This window comes from Arachis stenosperma, chromosome 1, assembly GCF_014773155.1.
Source record: "Arachis stenosperma cultivar V10309 chromosome 1, arast.V10309.gnm1.PFL2, whole genome shotgun sequence".
NCBI classification, from domain to species: Eukaryota; Viridiplantae; Streptophyta; class Magnoliopsida; order Fabales; family Fabaceae; genus Arachis; species Arachis stenosperma.
Genome location: NC_080377.1, coordinates 57,492,414 through 57,502,699, shown reverse-complemented (window position 1 = coordinate 57,502,699; position 10,286 = coordinate 57,492,414). Strand labels below are relative to the sequence as shown.

General features: G+C 42.7%; 1 non-coding gene across 1 annotated transcript; it reads left to right on the top strand.

Annotated features, from left to right (window-relative positions):
* Window positions 1–9,895: 9,895 nt before the first annotated feature.
* Window positions 9,896–10,003, top strand: LOC130951235 (small nucleolar RNA R71). The gene has a single exon (XR_009073885.1). It is a non-coding gene; the product is annotated as a small nucleolar RNA R71 (small nucleolar RNA).
* The last annotated feature ends 283 nt before the right edge of the window (window positions 10,004–10,286 follow it).

The window sequence follows — 10,286 nt, the reverse complement described above, 5'->3', positions numbered from 1 at the left end:
CCTTCTGTAACTCTGTGAATTCCTTCATTTTTGATACTTGCCTTTGTAAAAACAAAACATATAACCTGCTAATGACTGGGTTGCCTCCCAGCAAGCGCTTCTTTACTGTCTTTAGCTGGACTTTTACTGAGAATCACTCAAGTCTCAGTTTTGAGCATTCCTGCTCAAAGTTGCCTTCAAGATAATGCTTGATTCTCTGTCCATTAACAATGAACTTCTTGTCAGAATCAATATCCTGAAGCTCAACATATCCATATGGTGACACTCCTGTAATCACATACGGACCCCTCCACCGGGATTTAAGTTTTCCTGGAGACAATCGGAGCCTGGAGTTGAAGAGCAGAACTTTTTGTCCTGACTCAAAGATTCTGGTTGACAACTTCTTGTCATGCCACTTCTTTGCCTTTTCCTTATAAATTTTTTGCATTTTCAAAGGCATTGAGTCTGAACTCCTCTAGCTCATTTAGCTGGAGCAATCTTTTTTCACCAGCTAATTGAGCATCCATGTTTAGGAATCTGGTTGCCCAGTAGGCTTTATGTTCCAATTCCACGGGCAGATGACAGGCCTTTCCATACACCAGTTGGTATGGAGAGGTTCCTATAGGAGTCTTGAATGCTGTCCTGTATGCCCACAGAGCATCATCCAAGCTCTTTGCCCAATCCTTTCTTCGGGCTATCACAGTCCGTTCTAGAATTTTTTTAGCTCTCTGTTAGAGACTTCAGCTTGCCCATTTGTCTGTGGATGATACGGAGTTGCTACCTTGTGGCTAATTCCATATCTGACCATAGCAGAGTATAGCTGTCTATTGCAGAAATGAGTGCCCCCGTCACTGATTAGTACTCTGGGAACCCCAAACCTGCTGAAGATGTGTTTCTGGAGGAATTTTAGCACGGTCTTGGTATCATTAGTGGGTGTAGCAATTGCTTCTACCCACTTAGATACATAGTCCACTGCCACCAGAATGTAAGTGTTTGAGTATGATGGTGGAAATGGACCCATGAAGTCAATTTCCCATACATCAAACAATTCTATCTCTAATATCCCTTGTTGAGGCATGGCATATCCGTGAGGCAAGTTACCAGCTCTTTGGCAACTGTCACAGTTACGCACAAACTCTCGGGAATCTTTATAGAGAGTAGGCCAGTAGAAGCCACATTGGAGGACTTTAGTGGCTGTTCGCTCACTTCCAAAATGTCCTCCATACTGTGATCCATGGCAATGCCATAGGATCCTTTGTGCTTCTTCTCTGGGTACACATCTACGGATCATTCCGCCTGCACATCTCTTAAAGAGATATGGCTCATCCCATAGGTAGTACTTGGCATCTGAAATTAATTTCTTTCTTTGCACTCTGTTGTACTCCTGGGGTATGAACCTCACAGCTTTATAGTTTGCAATATCTGCAAACTATGGAGCTTCCTGAATGGCAAAGAGTTGCTCATCTGGAAAAGTCTCAGAGATCTCAATAGAAGGAAGGGACGCCCCAGCTACTGGTTCTATTCGGGACAGATGATCAGCTACCTGGTTCTTTGTCCCTTTTCTGTCTCTTATTTCTATATCAAACTCTTGCAGAAGCAACACCCATCTTATTAGCCTGGGTTTTGAATCCTGCTTTGTGAGTAAGTATTTAAGAGCAGCATGGTCAGTGTACACAACCACTTTGGATCCCACTAGATAGGATCTAAATTTGTCAATGGCATAGACCACTGCAAGTAACTCTTTTTCCGTGGTTGTGTAGTTCTTCTGTGCGTCATTTAGAACACGGCTGGCATAATAAATGACGTGCAGAAGCTTGTTATGCCTCTGTCCCAACACTACACCAATGGCATGGTCACTGGCATCACACATTAGTTCAAATGGCAATGTCCAATCTGGTGCAGAGATGACTGGTGCTGTGACCAGCTTAGCTTTCAGGGTCTCAAATGCCTGCAGACACTGTGTGTCAAACACAAATGGTGTGTCAGCAGCTAGCAGGTTACTCAAAGGTTTTGCAATTTTCGAAAAATCCTTTATAAACCTTCTGTAGAATCCTGCATGCCCCAGAAAGCTTCTGATTGCCTTAACATTGGCAGGTGGTGGTAATTTTTCAATTACCTCTACCTTTGCCTTATCCACCTCTATTCCCCTGCTTGAAATTTTGTGCCCAAGGACAATTCCTTCAGTCACCATAAAGTGACATTTCTCCCAGTTTAAAACCAGGTTAGTCTCTTGGCACCTTTTCAGGACAAGTGATAGGTGGTTATGACAGGAGCTGAATGAGTCTCCATATACTGAGAAGTCATCCATGAAGACTTCCAGAAATTTCTCCACCATATCAGAGAAGATGGATAACATACATCTCTGAAAGGTTGCAGGAGCATTACACAGACCAAAAGGCATCCTCCTGTAGGCAAACACGCCAGAGGGGCAAGTAAATGCTGTTTTCTCTTGGTCCTGAGGATCTACTGCAATTTGGTTGTAACCTGAATAGCCATCCAAAAAGCAGTAATAATCATGACCAGCTAGTCTTTCTAGCATTTGGTCTATGAATGGTAAAGGAAAATGATCCTTTCTGGTGGCTGTATTGAGCCTTCTGTAGTCAATACACATACGCCACCCTGTGACTGTTCTTGTAGGAACCAGTTCATTTTTTTCATTATGAACCACTGTCATGCCTCCCTTCTTGGGGACAACTTGTACAGGGCTCACCCAGGGGCTATCAGAAATAGGATAAATAATCCCAACCTCTAGTAATTTAGTGACCTCTTTCTGCACCACCTCCTTCATGGCAGGATTTAGCCTCCTCTGTGGTTGGACCACTGGTTTGGCATTATCCTCCAGCAGGATCTTGTGCATGCATCTGGCTGGGCTAATGCCCTTAAGATCACTTATGGACCACCCAAAAGCTGTCTTGTGTGTCCTTAGCACTTGAATCAGTGCTTCCTCTTCCTGTGGATTTAAAGCAGAGCTTATAATCACTGGACTAGTGTCACCCTCTCCCAGAAATGCATACTTCAGGGATGGTGGTAGTGGTTTGAGTTCAGGTTTGGGAGGCTTATCCTCCTCCTGAGGAATTTTCGAAAATTCCTTTGTTTCCTGTGGTTCTTCTTGATCAGGTTGAACATCCTTGAAGATGTCTTCAAGCTCTGATTCTAGGCTTTCAGTCATATTGATCTCTTCTACCAGGGAATCAATAATGTCAGCGCCCATGCAATCATTTGGTGTGTCTGGATGTTGCATAGCTTCTACAGCGTTCAACTTGAACTCATCCTCATTGACTCTCAGGGTTACTTCCCCTTTTTGTACATCAATGAGAGTTCGTCCAGTTGCTAGGAAAGGCCTTCCTAGAATGAGAGTTGCACTTTTGTGCTCCTCCATTTCCAGCACCACAAAGTCAGTTGGAAAGGCGAATGGCCCAACCTTGACAATCATATCCTCTATTATGCCTGATGGATGCTTGATGGAGCCATCAGCAAGTTGGAGGCATATCCTGGTTGGTTTGACTTCTCCAGTCAACCCAAGCTTTCTGATGGTGGATGCAGGTATTAGATTGATGCTTGCTCCAAGATCACATAAAGCTGTCTTGGTGCAGGCACATTCTAATGTGCATGGTATCATAAAGTGGTACGCGAAATTGTGAACTATACTTTTTCACAACTCTCATAATCCCTGGTAATGGCTCCAAAAACTTGGTGCGCTCAATACCATGGCATTACACAACTTCGCACAACTAACCAGCAAGTGCACTGGGTCGTCCAAGTAATAAACCTTACGTGAGTAAGGGTCGATCCCACGGAGATTGTTAGTATTGAAGCAAGCTATGGTCATCTTGTAAATCTTAGTCAGGCAAACTCAAATGTATATGATGATGAACGAAAATAACATAAAAGATAAAGATAGTGATACTTATGTAATTCATTGGTAGGAACTTCAGATAAGCGCATGAAGATGCCTTCCCTTCCGTCTCTCTGCTTTCCTACTGTCTTCATCCAACCCTTCTTACTCCTTTCCATGGCAAGCTCGTGTAGGGTCTCACTGTTGTCAGCAGCTACCTCCCATCCGCGCAGTGAAAGCTAATGCACACACTCTGTCACAGTGCTGCCAATCACCGGTTTGGTTCCCTCCCCTACCGGAATAGAATAACTCTTTTGCGTCTGTCACTAACGCCCAGTAGGTTACAGGTTTGAAGCACGTCACAGTCATTCAATCATTGAATCCTACTCAGAACACCACAGACAAGGTTAGACCTTCCGGATTCTCTTGAATGCTGCCATCAGTTCTTGCCTATACCACGAAGACTCTGATCTCACGGAATGGCTGGCTCGTTTGTCAGGCGAGCACTCGGTTGTCAGGCGATCAACCATGCATCATGCAATCAGAAATCCAAGAGATATTCACTAAGCCTCAGATGCTTGTAGAACAAGAATGGTTGTCAGTCACCTTGTTCATGTTGAAGAACGAGTGATATCTTGGTAAAAGAACAAGTGGAATTGAATGGAAGAACAATAGTAATTGCATTAATACTCGAGGTACAGCAGAGCTCCACACCTTAATCTATGGTGTGTAGAAACTCCACCGTTGAAAATACATAAGCATAAGGTCTAGGCATGGCCGAATGGCCAGCCTCCCAATGATCTAAGAACAAAATGTCCAAAGATGATCTAGAGATCTAAAAGTGATCAAAAGATTTCTATACAATAGTAAAAGGTCCTACTTATAAGAAACTAGTAGCCTAGGGTGTACAGAAATGAGTAAATGACATAAAAATCCTCTTCCGGGCCCACTTGGTGTGTGCTTGGGCTGAGCAATGAAGCAATTTCGTGTAGAGACTCTTCTTGGAGTTAAACGCCAGCTTTGGTGCCAGTTTGGGCGTTTAACTCCCATTTGGGTGCCAGTTCCGGCGTTTAACGCTGGGATTTCTTGAGGTGACTTTGAACGCCGGTTTGGGCCATCAAATCTTGGGCAAAGTATGGACTATTATATATTGCTGGAAAGCCCAGGATGTCTACTTTCCAACGCCATTGAGAGCGCGTCAATTGGGCTTCTGTAGCTCCAGAAAAAAATCCACTTCGAATGCAGGGAGGTCAGAATCCAACAGCATCTGCAGTCCTTTTCAGTCTCTGAATCAGATTTTTGCTCAGGTCCCTCAATTTCAGCCAGAAAATACCTGAAATCACAGAGAAACACACAAACTCATAGTAAAGTCCAGAAAAGTGAATTTTAATTAAAAACTAATAAAAATATACTAAAAACTAAACTAAAACTACTAAAAACATACTAAAAATAATGCCAAAAAGCATACAAATTATCCGCTCATCACAACACCAAACTTAAATTGTTGCTTGTCCCCAAGCAACTGAAAATCAAATAAGATAAAAAGAAGAGAATATGCAATAAACTCCAAAAACATCTATGAAGATCAGTATTAATTAGATGAGCGGGGCTTTTAACTTTTTGCCTCTGAACAGTTTTGGCATCTCACTCTATCCTTTGAAATCCAGAATGGTTGGCTTCTTTAGGAACTTAGAATCCAGATAGTGTTAATGATTCTCTTAGTAAAGTATGATGATTCTTGAACATAGCTATTTATTGAGTCTTGGCTGTGGCCCAAAGCACTCTGTCTTCCAGTATTACCACCGGATACATACATGCCACAGACACATAATTGGGTGAACCTTTTCAGATTGTGACTCAGCTTTGCTAAAGTCCCCAATTAGAGGTGTCCAGGGTTCTTAAGCACACTCTTATTTGCCTTGGATCACAACTTTATTCTTTCTTTTTCTTTTTCTCTCTTTTTTTTTTCTTTTTCGGCTTTTTTTTTCGTTTTTTTTTTTTTTTTGAAATGCTTTTTCTTGCTTCAAGAATCATTTTATTGATTTTTCAGATCCTCAGTAACATGTCTCCTTTTTCATCATTCTTTCAAGAGCCAACATTCATGAACCACAAATTCAAAAGACATATGCACTGTTTAAGCATACATTCAGAGAACAAAAATATTGCCACCACATCAAAATAATTAAACTACTATAAAATTCAGAATTCATGCAATTCTTTCCTTTTCAATTAAGCACGTTTTTATTCAAGAAAGGTGATGGATTCATAGGACATTCATAACTTTAAGGCATAGACACTAAGACACTAATGATCACAAGACACAAACATGGATAACCATAAGCATAAAAAATCGAAAAACAGAAGAATAAAGAACAAGGAAATCAAGGAACGGGTCCACCTTAGTGATGGCGGCTCTTTCTTGCTCTTGAAGATCCTATGGAGTGCTTGAGCTCCTCAATGTTTCTTCCTTGTCTTTGTTGTTCCTCCCTCATGATTCTTTGATCTTCTCTAATTTCATGAAGGATGATGGAGTGTTCTTGATGCTCCACCCTTAGTTGTCCCATGTTGGAACTTAGTTCTCCTAGGGGGGTGTTTAGTTGCTCCCAATAGTTTTGTGGAGGAAAATTCATCACTTGAGGAATCTCAGGAATCTCATGGTGAGAGGGTTCTCTTGTGAACTCCATCCTCTTCTTGGTGATGGGCTTGTCCTCATCAATGGGGATGTCTCCCTCTATGTCAACTCCGACTGAATAACAGAGGTGACAAATGAGATGAGGAAAGGCTAACCTTGCCAAAGTGGAGGTCTTGTCTGCCACCTTATAGAGTTCTTGGGCTATAACCTCATGAACTTCTATTTCTTCTCCAATCATGATACTATGGATCATGATGGCCCGGTCTATGGTAACTTCGGACCGGTTGCTAGTGGGGATGATTGAGCGTTGTATGAACTCTAACCATCCTCTAGCCACGGGCTTGAGGTCATGCCTTCTCAATTGGACCGGCTTTCCTCTTGAATCTTGCCTCCATTGTGCGCCCTCTTCACATATGACTGTGAGGACTTGGTCCAACCTTTGATCAAAGTTGACCCTTCTAGTGTAAGGATGCTCATCTCCTTGCATCATAGGCAAGTTGAACGCCACCCTCACGCTCTCCGGACTAAAATCCAAGTATTTCCCCCGAACCATAGTGAGATAATTCTTTGGATTCGGGTTCACACTTTGGTCATGGTTCTTTGTGATCCATGCATTGGCATAGAACTCTTGAACCATCAAGATTCCGACTTGTTGAATGGGGTTGGTAAGAACTTCCCAATCTCTTCTTCGGATCTCATGGCGGATCTCCGGATATTCACCCTTTTTGAGTGAAAAGGGGACTTCGGGGATCACCTTCTTCAAGGCACAACTTCATAGAAGTGGTCTTGATGCACCCTTGAGAGGAATCTATCCATCTCCCATGACTCGGAGGTGGAAGCTTTTGCCTTCCCTTTCCTCTTTTTAGAGGTTTCTCCGGCCTTGGATGCCATAATGGTTATGGAAAAAACGAAAAAGCAACGCTTTTACCACACCAAACTTAAAATGTTTGCTCGTCCTCGAGCAAAAGAAGAAGAAGAGAGTAGAAGAAGAAGAAATGAGGAAGAAGGGAGATGGTAGTGTGTTCGGCCAAGAAGGGTAAGAAAGGGTGTTTAGGTTGTGTGAAAATGAAGAGTTGAAGAAGGGTATTTATAGGAGAGAGGGGGGTAAAGGTTCGGCCATGAGGGGTGGGTTTTGGGAGGGAAAGTGGTTTGAATTTGAAGGGTGAGGTTGGTGGGGATTTATGAAGGATGGATGTGAGTGGTGAAGAGAAAGATGGGATTTGATAGGTGAAGGGTTTTTGGGGAAGAGGTATTGAGGTGATTGGAGAATGGGGGAAGAAGAGAGAGAGTGATGGTAGGGTCCTGTGGGGTCCACAGATCCTGTGGTGTCAAGGAAAAGTCATCCCTGCACCAAATGTTGCTCAAAATCACGTTTTGAGCCATTTCTGGCGTTAAACGCCGGGCTGGTGCCCATTCCTGGCGTTTAACACCAGGTTGTTGTCCTTTACTGGCGTTTAACGCCAGTCTGGTGCCCCTTTCTGGCGTTAAACGCCCAGAATGGTGCCAGACTGGGCGTTAAACGCCCAACAGCTAGCATTACTGGCGTTTGAACGCCAGCTTCTTCTCCTCCAGGGTGTGCTATTTTTCTTCCTGTTTTTCATTTTGTTTTTGCTTTTTTCATTGTTTTTGTGACTTCTTATGATCATCAACCTACAAAAAAGATAAAATAATAAAAGAAAATAGTTAACTATAAAATATTGGGTTGCCTCCCAACAAGCGCTTCTTTAATGTCATTAGCTTGACAGAGGACTCTCATGGAGCCTCAGAAATGCTCAGAACCGTGTTGAAACCTCCCAACACCAAACTTAGAGTTTGAATGTGGGGTTTCAACACCAAACTTAGAGTTTGGTTGTGGCCTCCCAACACCAAACTTAGAGTTTGACTGTGGGGGCTCTGTTTGGCTCTGTTTTGAGAGAAGCTCTTCATGCTTTCTCTCCATGATGACAGAGGGATATCCTTGGGCCTTAAACACCAAGGATTCTTCATTCACTTGAATGATCAACTCTCCTCTATCAACATCAATCACAGCCTTTGCTGTGGCTAGGAAGGGTCTGCCAAGGATGATGGATTCATCCGTGCACTTCCCAGTCTCTAGGACTATGAAATCAGTAGGGATGTAATGGTCTTCAACCTTTACCAGAACATTCTCTACAAGTCCATGAGCTTGTTTTCTTGAATTGTCTGCCATCTCTAATGAGATTCTTGCAGCTTGCACCTCAAAGATCCCTAATTTCTCCATTACAGAGAGGGGCATGAGGTTTACACTTGACCCTAAGTCACACAAGGCCTTCTTGAAGGTCATGGTGCCTATGGTACAAGGTATAGAAAACTTCCCAGGATCCTGCCTCTTTTGAGGCAGTTTCTGCCTAGACAAGTCATCCAGTTCTTTGGTGAGCAAGGGAGATTCATCTTCCCAAGTCTCATTTCCAAATAACTTGTCATTTAGCTTCATGATTGCTCCAAGGTATTTAGCAACTTGCTCTTCAGTGACATACTCATCCTCTTCAGAGGAAGAATACTCATCAGAGCTCATGAAAGGCAGAAGTAATTCCAATGGAATCTCTATGGTCTCATTTTGAGCCTCAGATTCCCATTGTTCCTCATTGAGGAACTCAGAGGAGATTGGTACACGCCCACTGAGGTCTTCCTCAGTGGCGTCCTCCTCCTCTCTTTCCTCTCCATATTCGGCCATGTCTATGGCTTTGCACTCTCCTTTTGGATTTTCTTCTGTATTACTTGGGAGAGTGCTAGGAGGGAGTTCAGTAACTTTCTTGCTCAGCTGACCCACTTGTCCTTCCAAATTTCTGATGGAGGACCTTGTTTCATTCATGAAACTTTGAGTGGTCTTTATTAGATCAGAGACCATTGTTGCTAAGTCAGAAGTATTCTGCTTAGAACTCTCTGTCTGTTGCTGAGAAGATGATGGAAAAGGCTTGCCATTGCTAAACCTGTTTCTTCCACCATTATTGTTATTGAAACCTTGTTGAGGTCTCTCTTGATTCTTCCATGAGAGATTTGGGTGATTTCTCCATGAAGAATTGTAGGTATTTCCATAGGGTTCTCCTAGGTAATTCACCTCTTCCATGGAAGGGTTCTCAGGATCATAAGCTTCTTCCTCAGATGAAGCATCCTTAGTACTGTTTGGTGCATTTTGCATTCCAGACAGACTTTGAGAAATCAAATTGACTTGTTGAGTCAATATCTTGTTCTGAGCCAAAATGGCATTCAGAGTGTCAATCTCAAGAACTCCTTTCTTCTGACTAGTCCCATTGTTCACAGGATTCCTTTCAGAAGTGTACATGAATTGGTTATTTGCAACCATTTCAATCAATTCTTGAGCTTCTGCAGGCGTCTTCTTCAAATGAGAGATCCTCCAGCAGAGCTATCCAAGGACATCTTAGATAGTTCAGAGAGACCATCATAGAAAATACCATGATGCTCCATTCAGAAAGCATGTCTGAAGGACATCTTCTGATTAATTGTTTGTATCTTTCCCAAGCTTCATAGAGGGATTCTCCATCCTTCTGTCTGAAGGTTTGGACTTCCACTCTAAGCTTACTCCATCTTTGTGGTGGAAAGAACTTTGCCAAGAAGGCATTGACTAGCTTTTCCCAAGAGTCCAGGCTTTCTTTAGGTTGAGAGTCCAACCATATTCTAGCTCTGTCTCTTACAGCAAAAGGGAATAGCATCAGTCTATAGACCTCAGGGTCAACCCCATTAGTCTTGACTGTGTCACAGATTTGCAAGAATTCAGCTAAGAACTGATGAGGATCTTCCATTGGAAGTCCATGGAACTTGCAATTCCGTTGCATTAGAGAAACTAATTGAGGCTTAAGCTCA